This window comes from Podarcis cretensis, assembly GCF_951804945.1.
Source record: "Podarcis cretensis genome assembly, chromosome: 11".
Classification (NCBI taxonomy): domain Eukaryota; kingdom Metazoa; phylum Chordata; class Lepidosauria; order Squamata; family Lacertidae; genus Podarcis; species Podarcis cretensis.
The window spans coordinates 24470759-24486737 of record NC_137180.1 but is presented as its reverse complement, the minus strand read 5'-3'; the positions used below and the strand labels follow the sequence as shown (position 1 = coordinate 24486737).

The 15979-nt window shown below is 41.5% G+C and overlaps 1 protein-coding gene across 1 annotated transcript in view; it reads right to left on the bottom strand.

Annotated features, from left to right (window-relative positions):
• Positions 1-15979, bottom strand: part of LOC307226668 (general transcription factor II-I repeat domain-containing protein 2-like) — a 662775-nt gene that overhangs the window by 374242 nt on the left and 272554 nt on the right. The gene's annotated exons all lie outside the window — the stretch shown is intronic.

Genomic DNA, 15979 nt, shown 5'->3' with positions numbered 1-15979 from the left:
ATGAAGGGCCAGTGCATATTTTTAATGCTTACAAGCCTACAAAAGTCTGCGAGTTTTTATATATTGATCCATTTTTTTTATCTCAATCCATAATATTTTTTTGACAATGGTTGTGTATGTTAGATGGATCATACCCATCACCATAACATTTTATATTTAATGCTACCATTTATTTTAAAATATAGCTTCAGAAGCTTAGTTTTTTTACTTTTCAGATTTTAACGGATAGTGTGGTTCAAAATACATGTTTTAAAGCTTTGTTGAAAAACATTAGTGAAGGTTTCTTTTAAACAGCTGTTTATGATTATTAATTTTGATAGCTCTATATACGTTTGAAATGCCTGTTTTTATGGCCTTAAAGATATGGGGACAGCCAGTGTCTGAAAACCTGTTTTGAGTCCCTAAAGCTGTTCCTAAAGAAGGCCTTTAGAAAACAGCTTGAGAGCCAAGGTTTGAAAATTAATTGTTACATGGCATGGTTAATAGTTATAAATCCTCCCTCCTTTTATTTTTAATACATTGTACTTATAGCTTGTAATTAAAGAACAAAACATGTTTAAAAGTATTTAGGAAAAACGCTTTGGGCTAAACATTACAAGAGCTTTCTTTGTAGCATGCTCGTGGGCGGATTGCAGACTGCAAATATTAGTGAGTCAAAAGTTTTTATTTCATTAATTACCTTTTTTTTGCGCAATGTAGTCCTATACTGAAATGAAAGGCTGGAGGAGATTGGCTTCTGAAGATCTTGTGTCCCTAGAATTCAGTCTGAGTCAATTTGAACTTCAGGAGGAAAAAATTAAGGACAGGGACAAGAGAACAGAGTCTGCCTGTAGCTCCTCGGTGTGTACCTGGGAGGAAAAGTATGGTAATTGTCTTTTTTAATAAATAATATTTATTTATAATATTTAATATTTTTTATAAATAATATTTATTAAAATAAGGTCCAAGGATCACACAACTGGTCATCTGAACAACTATGATGTGCAGCAAAATGACTTCAGCATTGCTCTTAACCAAGCTATCTTGTGAACCAGTATGTGACTGAAGCTGTGTGATACCTCCTTGCCTCTAGCTATAGCCTCTTAATAACGTTATATCTTTTTCTTCTTGACATGCAACAACGGCAGTCTGCCACCGCTACTACAGCTGAGACATGTGTAATATATAAATCATAAATCCATTTCCAAGGGAACCTCCAGAAGGCATCGCTTGGTACAGCTGCTATCTTCTAGTGTTTCCTCCTCTCCAGGCATCTTTAAAAATTCTGGTCAATGGAAGAACCACTTGGCCTGGTCAGAGGGCCAAGTTTCCTGGATGTTGACAACATAGATGTGCATTGTTAGCTGACACTTAAAAATAAGCTTCAAGATTAACTCCTTGTTGGACACACGACATGAGCCCAGTTTCAAGCCATGCATGCATGTTGCCAAGCCTAGAAGGCTTGCCACCTCATCACATTTATTTGGCAGACCACTTTATTGTGAATTTTAGTGGGGGGCTAGAGGTTCCCAGGACGCGGGTGGCACTGTGGGTTAAACCACAGAGCCTAGGACTTGCTGATCAGAAGGTTGGCAGTTCAAATCCCTGCGATGGGGTGAGCTCCCGTTCCTCTGTCCCTGCTCCTGCCAACCTAGCAGTTCAAAAGCATGTTAAAGTACAAGTAGATAAATAGGTACCACTCTGGCGGGAAGGTAAACGGCATTTCCATGCGCTGCTCTGGTTCACCAGAAGCAGCTTAGTCATGCTGGCCACATGACCCGGAAGCTGCACGCCGGCTCCCTCGGCCAATAAAGTGAGATGAGCACCACAACCCCAGAGTCGGCCACGACTGGACCTAATGGTCAGGGGTCCCCTTTACCTTTACCTAGAGGTTCCCAAAAGCATTAGTACAGTGGACACTCGGGTTGCGAACGTGATCTGTGTGGGAGGCACATTCGCAACCCTCTGTGCATGCAATTCTGTGCTTCTACACATGTGCAAAGCACGATTTAGTGTTTTTGCACATGCGCGAGTGCCGAAACCCGGAAGTAACCCGTTCCAGTACTTCCGGGTTTTGGCGTGTCTGTAACCTGAAAAAACGCAGCCTGAAGCGTCTGTAACCCGAGGTATAACTGTATAATAATATACAGTATAATAACTCATCCATAAGGAAATAAGTGAGAGCTAGACCATAAAGAAGGCTGATCGCCAAAGAATTGATGCTTTTGAATTATGGTGCTGGAGGAGACTCTTGAGAGTCCCATGGACTGCAAGAAGATCAAACCTCTCCATTCTGAAGGAAATCAGCCCTGAGTGCTCACTGGAAGGACAGATTGTGAAGCTGAGGCTCCAGTACTTTGGCCACCTCATGAGAAGAGAAGACTCCCTGGAGAAGACCCTGATGTTGGGAAAGATGGAGGGCACAAGGAGAAGGGGGCGACAGAGGACGAGATGGTTGGATAGTGTTTTCGAGGTTACCAGCATGAGTCTGACCAAGCTGCGGGGGGCAGTGGAGGACAGGAGTGCCTGGTGTTCTCTGGTCCATGGGTTCACGAAGAGTCGGACACGACTAAACGACTAAACAACAACAACAAAGGAAATAAAGCTTAAATACACCAATAACACATTTTCCTACCCACACCTCTGCAGTTCACCAAACCTCAGTTTACTATATTGTCCTGATTCATGCTCAGCATTTCTGACTCAGAGATGTAGGACTTGTTAGGGGCTAGAGCTCTCATTATCCCTACATAGGTTGGAGCCAGTGGTAGGTGAAGTCCAACAATATCTGAAGAGCCGCAGGTTCCCGATTCTTAGTCTAACTATACATAGGCCTCAATTTTGCCAGACACTGCGTTGCCACTGAAACTCAAGAAAGCAGTTAGAGGAAGAAAAAGAGCTGGTTATGCCACCATGCCAAAAGTTATTTTTCAACGGAGGCAGAATATCTGCAGATTTGAAGTTCTCTCCGTGAGTTTCATTGGTGGTGGAGCAACATAATTGGTTTATCCAATCTGCATGGAAGCATGAAGGGACACCCAAGCAGAAGCAAATATCCCTTTCTATCTTCTTCATTTGGATTTTGAAAGAGGTGCTTTAGTAGATCTTCACACATCATTTCAAAGTGAAACAGTCACCAGAGCTTGTAGAACGGAAGTGCTGAATCAGAAAGAGTAATTCTGAGATGCATGAACATTGTGAGGCTTCTCAGAACATTAGAGCACAACAGTCAAAAGCTGCCTAATGACTGACAAAACAGAAGTTTAATTAAATCACAAGACAGTCATCTAAAGGAGTAAAAGCAGTAACTTTTATAAAGTTGAGTGTTTTTCTTTACAAGTACCTTTGCAAAATCCATCATCAGAATGAGATCTGGATGAAGCAGTCAGTAGCAAATAACCACACGGTACAGGACATTTCCTAAGCTTCCAGCTCCTATTGCAGTATAAAGGCTTTTGTTTTAAGAAACAACTGGTGTTATCTACTGTGCAAATATTAGCACTTTTTCTGATAAAAGGAAAGGAGAGCAATCCTTTCTACAATATTGTTTGCCTCCATTTTTAAGAACAAGAACTAGAGCAGTGGGATAAAAATAATTGCATTAACACTTTCTATGTATACACTGAACATTACAATTTTTATCTGCTGCATATTAAGCTACAGTTCATAGTTACAATTTTACCAATAGACATTTATCTGATACATTTATCTGTTTCCCTTTGCCTTTCGTAACATTGTTTTGCCTTATATGCATAGCATAAATCTGGTCCTCCCCCCCCCCTTCCCTGGGCTTGACTGTTGCACGTTTACCAACAGAAACAATCTTCTTGTGCCTCAAATAATAAATATTCCATTGAATTTAGGAGAATATTCCACAGTATTACATACCAAATATTGAGCTCTGTGTGTGTGAGAGAGAGAGCGAGAGAGAAAGAGAGAGAGCGAGAGACTGCATGTTAATTTTGTGTTTTGTGTTTTTTTTACTTTTTCTTATTGCATTTCATTCTTTGTCTCAATGCTAAAAGCAATTCATCTTCATCCATGGTGTTTAAATATTGTATTTAATTTTATTCAGAGATACTCTCCGAAACCAAAGTGCTCAAATGTGGTTTTGTCTCTTATCTCATAAGGCTCTATTGATGTGACCTAGCCCTTGGTGATTATGTAGTTAGCCTACAGGGGGATAGAAACAATTATATTAAGCTCTATGCACTTCAGCTAATGCACCGGTGAGGTCATCAACAAGGAAATAGTATTAAGTGCGTTTCTCATATACACCACACTGAGGAAACAAGAAAAGTTTTTTTAAAAAATTAAAAATTATTGAGTACACACATTCAGCCTAATTATTCTGCCCCGACTCTGATGATTTTCTGAAAAACTGAGGTCAGACATCTCTTGCAGCCACAACACCTCCTGCTTGGAAAATGCATGTAAATTTATACACAATGACAACAATATTGTTTTCTGAGCATTCAAAGCATTTCACATAATCTGTACAACCCTTTGAATGTTTGTTTGTTTGTTTGTTTGTTTGTAAATTAAGCCAGGATAATTATTTTCCTATTGCAGAACATAATGGTGAGACCCACCTCTTTTGCTCCATTTGTATTGTTCTATTTTATTTCAAATGCTGCCAAGTGTTTTATAATTGTAATGCTTTCGTTTATTTTTATCATGGTATGTTCTATTGTTGTGTCCCGCCCAGGAATCTTATGTTAAAGGGCAGGTAAGAAATCTTATAAAGATGAAAGAATACATTATGCAAGGCCACTGACAAAAACAAAGCAAACCCAGGGCCATTTCAATCTAACGTTTAGTGAGGCAAAATGTGTGACATGATATCCTTCTGTTTTGAGAGTTTCCCTGACCCGATTCCATTTCATGGGCTGATTCTGGAGATATGGGTAGGGATAGCTCTGCCACAGTGACCCTGGCAGTGGTAACTTCAAGAATCAATTGCTGTAATGTGTCTGAATGCTGCAAGAGGTTCAAAATCCTATAGCTAGGTTACTGAATGGAGCTCCTGACTATTGGATAAATGTATAACACCGCAGCAGGAGCTGCCAAATTTCTACTGGGCCACGTTTAAGGCATTAGCCCTAAACAACCTGGGACCAAACAATCTGAGAGAATGCCAGTTCTACCCAGTCACTAAGGCATGGATAGGCAAACTAAGGCCCAGGGGCCGGATCCAGCCCAATCACCTTCTAAATCCGGCCTGCAGACGGTCCAGAAATCAGCATGTTTTTACATGAGTAGAATGTGTCCTTTCATTTAAAATGCATCTCTGGGTTATTTGTGGGTCCTGCCTGGTGTTTTTACATGAGTAGAATGTGTGCTTTTATTTAGAATGCATCTCTGGGTTATTTGTGGGGCATAGGAATTTGTTCATCCCCCCCCCCCCAAATATAGTCTGGCCTCCCACAAGGTCTGAGGGACAGTGGACCAGCCCCATGCTGAAAAAGTTTGCTGACCCCTGCACTAAGGTCTGCGGAGGCCGTCCTGTTTGTGCTGCAGCCCCCTACAGCTTAGCTCTTGAAAACAATTCTGTTGTGGTGTCCAGTAGTGGCCAGTGAGCATGGCAATGCAGGTGGGTCAGCACTGCTTACCTGCCTTCCCAACTTCCCAGTGGGGTCCATGTGCAGCGGCAGAGCCAACTGGACCCTCCTATCTCTGCACCTGCACTGAGTTCCTTGTGCCTAGGCCCTCTCCCTTTCAGAAACCAAAAGCAATGGGAAGGGAGACGAGCAATGCTGCCCTGCCCGTGCCACCCTGCTTACCACAACTGGCGGTGTGCACTCTTTAAAGTACCCCCCCCAAAAGGAAATGGGCCGTGTGTGAATGGTGATGCAGTTTTGAACTGACGGTTAATGCTGCTCAATTTATTTTTTCCACTCCAATTGTATTTTATTGTGAAGCAGCTTGAGACGTTTTCAAAATAGGTGGTATATAAATATTTCAAATAAATTAAACGGAATCTGGCAATGTGGTAGCATCCCTTTATGTATGATGGAGTGGGGTAGGAAAGCTTGGGGGGAAATCCACATCAAATTGTCATGGCCCTGTAGCAGCTATGGTGGCTTATTTACCTGAAGTAATGTATTTAGGGGACACGGGTGGTGCTGTGGGTTAAACCACAGAGCCTAGGACTTGCCGATCAGAAGGTCGGCAGTTCGAATCCCCGCGATGGGGTGAGCTCCCGTTGCTCGGTCCCTGTTCCTGCCAACCTAGCAGTTCGAAAGCACGTCAAAGTGCAAGTAGATAAATAGGTACCGCTCCAGCGGGAAGGTAAACGGCGTTTCGGTGCGCTGCTCTGGTTCGCCAGAAGCGGCTTAGTAATGCTGGCCACATGACCCGGAAGCTGTACGCTGGCTCCCTTGGCCAATAAAGCGAGATGAGCGCCGCAACCCCAGAGTCGGTCATGACTAGACCTAATGGTCAGGGGTCCCTTTACCTTTTTAATGTATTTAGTGTTAACTCTGGCAGTGTAGACTCAATTCTGAGCAAACTAAGCCTCCTGAGGGGTATTGTGCTCTAGGAGGCTTAGTTTGGTCAGAATTGAGTCTACGCTTCCAGAGTTAACACTAAATACATTGCTTTGGGTAAATGAGCCATCATAGCCAGTAGAGGTGCCAAGAAAATTTGTGTCCCGGGATTTTTGGACTCTTCTGCCCATGTACTATATAAAAACCCAAGGTGCATATTGGTTGCCGGATGTGAAATATATTGGCATTATTTTCAGCTCCCCTACCCCACTAATGAGGACAAGGAGGAGTCAGGCTGCTGCTTATGTCATTGCCACGCAAGGAATATAATGTATAATTTTGACCAAGGACCACCTAGTGAATTTATGGCAGAAGTGTAATTTGAACCAGGGATTTCCTCTTGAGCCATTACACTCAATGAGACGTAGGTACTGCAGCCCTGTAAAGAAGCAGTGTAATATTCTGGGAGCCAGTCTGATGTATTCTAAGCACTTCAAGACATTTTCAAATGCAGAAGTAACTTGCAATTGCACTGCTGTACTTTGACATTTTAAGGTAGACAGTGACCTTTAATCCAATGTCTTTGCATCAAGGAAAAGAATGCATGCTGGTCAACATAATGTATGAGCATCTTTAAGGCCACTGAGGAATAACTATAATCGGAGATATTAATGAGTTATTCATTTTTTAAAAAATTGCTGGCATATAAAACATACCAAAGTAGTGTCCTATTTCCACGCACAGTCTTAGGAGCCTGCTTTCAGATTTATATCTCTCTACTCTCATGTTTAAGGGTGAAAACTGATTAAATCAAATGTTTGGGTCAGGACAGATTCATGCTAATTTCAGCATTACAACAGTGACTGCATTCACCACATCAGTAAGTCTTTTGATTACATAACTTTGAATCTTATTATCAGTATTTATCTGCGAATAACATTAATTTTTCACCACATCTGTTATGTGTATCTCTTTCACTAGTACAATGTACCCAATAATACTGCTTGTCTTTATTACAGAATATATGCTTCCACTCAGAAGTAATTGCTAGACAGCCATAGGAATTGACGCACCCATAATCCAATATTAATTAACCCGCCAGATTCCTGATGCTGAATTCTATGCAGATTTGAACACCTGTGCTCCATATCTGGTCCCGCAGGATCACAGAAGTGATGCTAGAAATCCTGTTCTGGTCTGCCTTACACTGGGATCCTCTCTCTGTGCAAAAGGACAGTATATCTAACAGAAGTTAAAACAGGCAGAAGTTAATGGCCCACGGACTGTTACACTGTATAGGAATATGACCACGTAAAAATAATTTAAACGTTTGTACTAGTCTGTCAAATTTCTTGGCTTCACCAACAAGAATCCTAGTGAGAGAATAAGAGTTCATATCTGGTCCTTTCATCTAAATGCAGTATTTTTCTAGGTGAAAGATAATTCTAGGAGCACCTGCTGAAATGTAGAAATAATCTCATCCATCACAACTAGTTTATCTTCCTCCAGAGCACTAACATTAACCACCAGCGTTACTTCCATCTTTTCTGAATTAAACTTCAGCTTCTTTAACCTTGTCCACCTAAATCACAGCCTCTGGACACTTGTTTAGAACTCAGACAGCTGCTCCTTATTGCTTAGTTAATTAAATGTAGAGCTGAGTGTCATCCGCATTTTAATCAGGCAATTCAGATGTATTAATGGAGGCAGTGGTTTTCAGTCTTCACCTGGTCTCAAATTGAATAAATATCTCTAGACCACCAAGTGGTAAAACTCGGGTGAAGAATCTGTTGTCTACCAGATATTGTTGGACTATGAGTCCCATCAGCCCCAGCCAAAATGACTAATGGTCAAGGATGCTAGGAGTTATAGTCTAGAAACATCTGGAGGGCCAGTGGTTCCCACCCCTGCAGTAAAAGGGAAAACTTAGTGGAGAAATGGAAAGCTGGTAAGATGTGGTGGTGGTCACCTCACTCTTCAGAGATCATAACATTAATATAGTCCTTTCCACGTCTCACTGAGCTGGAAACTGCTCTGGGTAGATTTATCATGGCACTCTGTGATGGCATGAGCTATACCTGTGAAAGGGAAGAGAAGGGAGCAAGCCAGCTAACATAAGCTCCCTATCTGTTGCTCCTTTCCTGTGGTTTTCAGTGTTGCCACCAAAGGAACTTCTTGGCTATCTCTGCTAAACCTGTCCTTTGATGATGGCGAACCTACCCTGTTGCCTTCCAGATATTGTTGGACCACAGCTCACATCAACTCCAGCCAGCATGGTCAGTGGTCGGGGATGATGGGAGTTATATCCAACAACACCTGGAGGACCATAGGTTGGACACCCCTTCTTCTGTTACTCCAGACTTCCTTATTAGCCCAACACATGACCAACAAAACTATTAGGTAATGTGGTGAGGTATTTTGGTAATGGGGTGAAAATCAAGGCATGAGACCAAGGCTAACCCAACAACCTATTTAGGAAATGATGATGATCATATGCTTTGAACAAGAGCAGGAAACCTGATTTTAAGAAATTGTATTAATTTAATTTGGTTTGATTTGTAATTATTTGGAAAAGTAATTTTTAAAAATTTGAAAAAAAATAGAATGCAGTCTTCAAATGAATGTGATACAAGCCTGCACAAAACCTATAGACCTTTTGGGCTCTGCAGGCTTGTATGTAACCCCTTGGAAACTAAACTAGAGAAGTTAATGAAGGAACTAAGCTGGCATCCAACATACAAGCAAGCCTCACCAGCGAGGATGTAGTCAAGCAAAGCGCTGGTGGTCCTCCTGTCTCATCCACTGATACCTCTTCTGACCCATGAGTTTGGAACTCTTTCAGCAAATAGAGAAACAGCAATTAACATGGTAGAACATTATCACTTCCAGAGACTGGCAATGAAAGGACTGGAAGAGTCAGACATGGCATTTTGTTTTATGATTAATCTTAAAAACACACATTCAACCACGAATGCTGACAGAGACCCAGACAAAGGTGAATGGAGATTAAACCCGGAGCTTAGCTCTGAGACAGATCATTAATAACTGAAGCCTATAAAATAAAGTAAACAGCTACAAAGGAAGTAATGTCAATGCACGTCAGAGGTTACCCCAGCTAAGGAGTAGTGCAATGCACACAATGCTTTTCCTCTTTGCACAAGGGGGGTGGGGAAGTGAATCTCACACTCCAGGCATTGCTAATATTAAAAATTGATGAGAATTCACAGCATGCAAGGTTTTTTTTTTCTTTCTTTCTTTCAAGGAATTGTTAAATAGTTCATGAGAACTTGGGAGGAACAATCCATTCCAAATGGGAAATTTCTTCAGAAGTATAATTTAACTCAGGCTAATTTTTTTTAACACATAAGAGATGTGCATTGATTGTTGAATACTAAAGTGATGTGAACACCTTTGGAAACTTTTAACGCCTCATAAATAAGCGATGAATAAGGAACTAAGCCTACACACACATCTAATGAGCTGCCATGCTGCAAGTCATTGTCATAATCAATGATGATTATCATCTTGCCTCCTGCTTTTCTGGGCTTCTTTTCACCGTGTTTTCTAAAAGAGGAGCCATGATAGTCTACTGCAGCATAAACAACGAAGAGTCTACAAAAACTTATGCCATGATACATTTGTTTGCCTTTAAGGTGCCGCAAGACTCTTAGAACAAGGTATATATCAAGGATAGATGCACTGGGGTGGGAGGATAAGACATTGTCAATATTTGAGCCAACTAGCATCAGTGCTGGACTTTGACATTGGCATACTTGATGCAAACAGTAAAAATGACACTGGTCTGCTCATGTGTTTAAATACTACCCAGAAATAAGGAAACTATAAGCAGGAAAATAGTGTGTATGCAGATTCAAACACATAAATGAAAGCATAAAACAGTTTTATGGCCAACTCTGAGCTGCACCATGTGAAATCTCACATCACTAAATTCAAGAAGAAGAAGAAGTAAAACCACCGTCCAGCTGGAAAATCAGCATAACTTCCATAACTGTTGGCATTACCAGAAATTTAGGTGGCTATCCAACAAAGTAAACCCATTAGTGCAAGGGCTTCTGGTTGCACACAAAAAATAACTCTCCCTCTCCATGTGCCCACCAAATGTGTTTTGGGCAGTAGTGTGCAGTGAAATTTTCCATAGGCGAACAGTTACGGCCATAGGTGCCAGCTTGCAAGCGCGATTGAGGGTGTGTGTGATGTTGTGCGCATGATGTTGTGATGTCTGGACAACACGTGTGTGAGCAGTGACTGACAGAAGCTTCTCGGGCTTTGGGAAGGAGGTGCCAGGCCTCTGACAGGATTCTGGAGCCCTCCTGCCTCCTTCCCAAAGCTGGGCCAGCTTTAAGAAGGTGATGGGAGGGCTCTTGGACCCCACGGGAGCATCGTGCCTCCCTCCCGAAGAATTAACTGAGAACATTTAGAGGACTAGCTGAGTCCCCCTGGTCCACTGACTGCATGACACTGGGGGTTCTGCAATTCTCTGGAGCTAATTTGGGGGTGGTGTGGAGGCATGTGGGAAGAGAAGGAAGGGCATTCAAGCTGTGCCAGTGAAAATCCTCATGCTAATGAAACTCCTTTATTTGGCCATGCCCACGTTAGCTGATATAAATAATCTCCCTCACTGCGAGAAGTGAGGTTACAGGGAACCAGGCAGAAGGCCTTCTCGGTAGTGGTGTCCATCCTGTGGAATGCCCTCCTATCAGATGTCAAGGAAATAAACAACTATCTGACTTTTAGAAGGCATCTGAAGGCAGCCCTGTTTAGGGAAGTTTTTAATGTTCATTTAATGTTTTATTTAATGTTTTATTGTGTTTTCAATATCCTGTTGGAAGCTGCCCAGAGTGGCTGGGGAGGCCCGGCCAGATGGGCGCGGTATAAGTAATAAATGGTGGTGGTGGTGGTTTCTTTAAGCCTTAATACAATTACTCACAATATTGCAATAAATGTGAACACCACAACTAAGTCAATATACACAACCACTAAAACTTGGAAAAACCAAACACATTACAGCAAACAAAATACTGCCCACGTACATTAAAACAGCAGGCTACCTTGTTATCAGGTGGTGAAAATACAGGTGGACTCTGAACTTCCCTGGAGAGAGAATTCCTGAATTCTGTTCAAAGGGCCTACTCCTTAACCTTGCTGTTGTAAACCTGACCTCAGTGAAAGAGGAAATTCTGAGCTGTGCTTCCCTTAAAGATTACAGTGCACAGTGGAGTTCAGAAAGATGTTTTCTTAGATACCTTAGGTCCAGGTCTTTGGTTTGCACTTGGAAACCAATTTGGTTGCCCATGGTGTACCATGATCCTGATGACTTGTAGTAGCAACATTTTTAAGCTATTGTAGTTTGCAAATGATCTTCAAAGGCAGTCTCATGTGGAACATGTTACCATAATGTTTGAATGTATGCATCACGGTGGCCAGGTGGTCATCATTTTCAAGGAAGTGAAGCATCAGATAAATGCTGAGCATTCATTTGCCACAACCAGCAACTTCTGCATGATCTTGTTTAATGGATAGGAATGTTTACAAACGCATCATTTAAGGTTATTCCCACAAGGCAATGTGACCTTGCCCTTGACAAGATGTCAGAAATACACAGAACAATGTGTGCTTATTTCACAGCTATATAATAAATTGTAGGGCTTGAAATGTGGGAATTCTTTGTGCAGTTGGTAGTCTCAAAGTCAGTCTGATAATTATCTCTGCTGGCTCCCCCCCCCCCCCCCGCACTGTATTCTTACACAATTAAAGTAATGATCACGTTTGCATTGGTTTCTGGTGCTTAAATTCAATCCAATTCAAATAGCTGCTTTACGCTTCCAAAACAATATCAATAGCATAATGATTTTATATTGTTTTTCGCTAGAGAAGGAATGGTGTAAAAATGACTGCAATGTTTACACATTTAAACACAGCAAATTCTTATTCTGAAAATAATTCATAGTAGTTTGTCCCCATTTTACCAAAACATACACACTTCTGTGTACTGTTGCCTCATTTGTGAAGATAACCTTGAGTTAGTGACATTGGAGTAGGCTGGGAGATTAAGGAGGAAAATTATTTTCTAGTTCTAAACAAACCAAATATACTTTATTCTGCACCAAAGCTTTTATCAGTTTTTGCTTTATGTAAAATCAATCCAACCCTTCAAAGTTTACTTTTTCCTGGGGCAGAGGGGAGGTAAAGTTTGCAATGGTAAATATATGGAGGAAATCACTATAATTGATCCTTTTTTATGATAAGTCTGCATTATTCATAAGACAAGTTCTGTATTTTTATTTTATTGGAAAAATAAACATCTGGATAATTTTGTAAATAATCTGTTCAGAAGGGTGAAGTTTGTGACATGGATTTCAAAGATGTACACTGAACGACTTTCAAGATGAGGGTGAAAATATTGTCAGAGGGTAAAAAAAAAACCAAGCCAAAGCATTGAGGTTTTTAATAATTATTGATTATTTTGTTAATTGCTATGTCAGTATGTTTTATGTAATATATTAAGCAAAGTACAGGTCCCTGCCCAAATCAGTTTACAGTCTAAATTGGGGCAGTGCAGAAAGGAATAAATTACTGTAACAAAGGATGAATGTGAGGATAAAATGAGTGGCAAAGTTTCCTAGTTTAGGGAAATGACAGAGGAAAATGATCAGGAATTTAAAATGTATCATCTTCTGACGTTTTCAATATTCTCTTGAGCTATTCAGATACTCAACAACATACACAGGAATATCAAATGGAAGCTTGTGATGAACAAGGAAAATTGCCAACAGTTGACAGCAGGGAAGGTGGAAACTGGAGCAGCCACAGAGTAGGGCAGAGGCAACAGATGAGAAGAGTGTGGGAACATACTGGTGAAAAAGCCACAACATCAATTGACCAAAGGTCACAGAAGAAGCGAGAGGCAGAGCAAGGTTGGATGGGTACTGAGCAGCGCTGGAAGAGACGCAGTGATATTTCACAGGGGGAAGTCCACAGCAGAGAAGTCAGAGGCGGAGCAGTTCTTAAAGAAGCCAAGATCAAGAAGGAGCCCATGGCTCTGAGGCGAGGAGTCAGCCCTGGGGTCAGAGAAAATCACCAAGAAGGATGAAAATATTGTCAGGGTAGAAAGAAGAAGCCAAGGCTTGTATTGAGGTCAGAAATGAAAGCTGAACTGGAACTGAAAGGGATATATGGTAGAGGTGGACAGAAATAATTTCTAATGCAAAGAAATAGTGGGTTGGGATGTGAGGAGACCTCCAGTGAGAGGGCAACATCAGTGTTAAAAATTCCCTAGGGAGAAGTTTTAGGAAGGCAAGTATTGGAGAAAATGAGAGAGGAAACTACCCTGCCCACTGGTCAACTTTTAAGCAAAGCAAAATTGAATGTATTACCCATATTTTGTGACACCGCATGCCATTAAACAAGGTATAATTATTTCTTACTATCTTTGTGAAATATTTAGGCTGGATTTCTATATGTAGATTCACTTCTGAGAAAACAGGCACAGGGTTGTAGTGCAGCTTTCTTAGTACAAAGTCACTGGGCTCAAGACATGATACATTCTGTTTAGATATTTTTACAGCTTAACATATTATTCAGCCAATGCTGCATAGCAGTTAGAGTGTTGGACTGGGACCTGTGAGGCTGTGGCTCAAATTGCCACTTGACCATGAAGCTCACTGAGTGATACCTTGGGCCAGTCTCTCAACCACCTCCCAGGGTTGTAGTGAGGCTAAAATGGGAAGGAGAAAAATTATGTACCCCACCTTGAGCTCCTTGGAGGAAAGATGGAAGTGTGTATAAGGTAAAGGTAAAGGGACCCCTGACCATTAGGTCCAGTCGTGGCCGACTCTGGGGTTGCGGCACTCATCTCGCTTTATTGGCCGAGGGAGCCAGCGTACAGCTTCCGGGTCATGTGGCCAGCATGACTAAGCCACTTATGGCAAACCAGAGCAGCGCACAGAAACGCCATTTACCTTCCCACCAGAGTGGTACCTATTTATCTACTTGCACTTTGACATGCTTTTGAACTGCTAGGTTGGCAGGAGCAGGGACCGAGCAGCGGGAGCTCACCCCATCTCAGGGATTCGAACCACCAACCTTCTGATTGGCAAGTCCTAGGCTCTGTGGTTTAACCCACAGCACCACCCGCATCCCTGTCAAGTGTGTATAATACATAATAAATTGAAAGATTAAGCAAAAAAATGGCTTCCAAATGGCTTACAATCAAAACAGAAATAGGAGTAGAGAGCGAGAAATAAACATATCTCAGATATCTCCCTCAAAGATTGTAAAAAATCTGGGATAATCCAATAGGCCTGGATTCCTAATAGTCATCTACAATTCAGTGTACAAGCTCTTAAAAGAAACTGGTTAACCTCTGCCCCTTTGAAACGAGAGAAGCTGTGACACCAAATATGATGGGCTGAAGTTTCAGGTGTGATTAAGAAAAAAATGGCCGCCTGTGACACGCATCTTTTGTAAGCCACTTCGGTCGGAAAGACATCCCAGGAACAATAGAGTGCCTTTGTTCATATATTATGCATGCACCTGCGTGTTTGTGGGGGTTGATGGGAGGCCAAAGGGAATTGTAGTGCAAATAGACCAAAAGAAGCCAAAGCTATACCGGCAGACAGAAAGCTTTAGTGTCGGCTGCAGGAGCTGCTGGAACTGATACTTTGAGCTAGGGTTTCTTAGCATTGAAGCTTCTTTCTCCTCTTCCTGAAGCCTATTGTATAAGCCAAGTTATAGGTTTAAAGTAATTCAAAATCCAGCCTTGTGTCACCTATTAAACTAACAGATGTAGATGCACAGCTGGATAAATTACTGTCCGCTTCAACAATGCTTGATTCATCTGCAGGAATTGAGGTGTTGTGTGATGGTTGGGATATTTTTTTCCCCGTTGGCGTTTTCACTCGAGACACATTTTGCAAAGCACTAACTCTCTCTTTGCCTCTCTTGGCCTTTTGTCTCTGTCAGAAATTTTCTATTAAAAATAAAAGATGTTCCTAACAAGATGATACCAATTTGGGAGTCAGCACCAAGAGAGGTAAGTTTCATGTGTATGTGTGTGATTTCAGATGGATCTCTTGCCATTTAAATTGGACCAAGAGATGCATTTTTTAAGAGAGAGAGAGAGAGAGAGAGAGAGAGAGAGAAATATATAAAATGACTACACCAAGTTCTTGCAAGCTTTTAGAAAGTATAAGAATTCCCAACATGCATATGAAGGGACTCTCTTATGATGTACACACAAATTGCAAATTACTCTGCAAGATTCCTGTGCATGTTTACTCAGAAGTAAGCCCCACTATAGGGCTTACTCCTAGGTAAGTACTAATAAGATTGCAGCCTCTCTTTTGCAAACGAGAATGCAGTGTGTTCACCAGCTCCTAATGCTCCTCTTAATTGATTGTTCCCTCCATGCTCACACTCACAACTTGCTAGCAAGAGAAGTCAAGGACCTATGCCAAGTGAAACATCCTAGCTTCACCTCTCACAAGTGATGA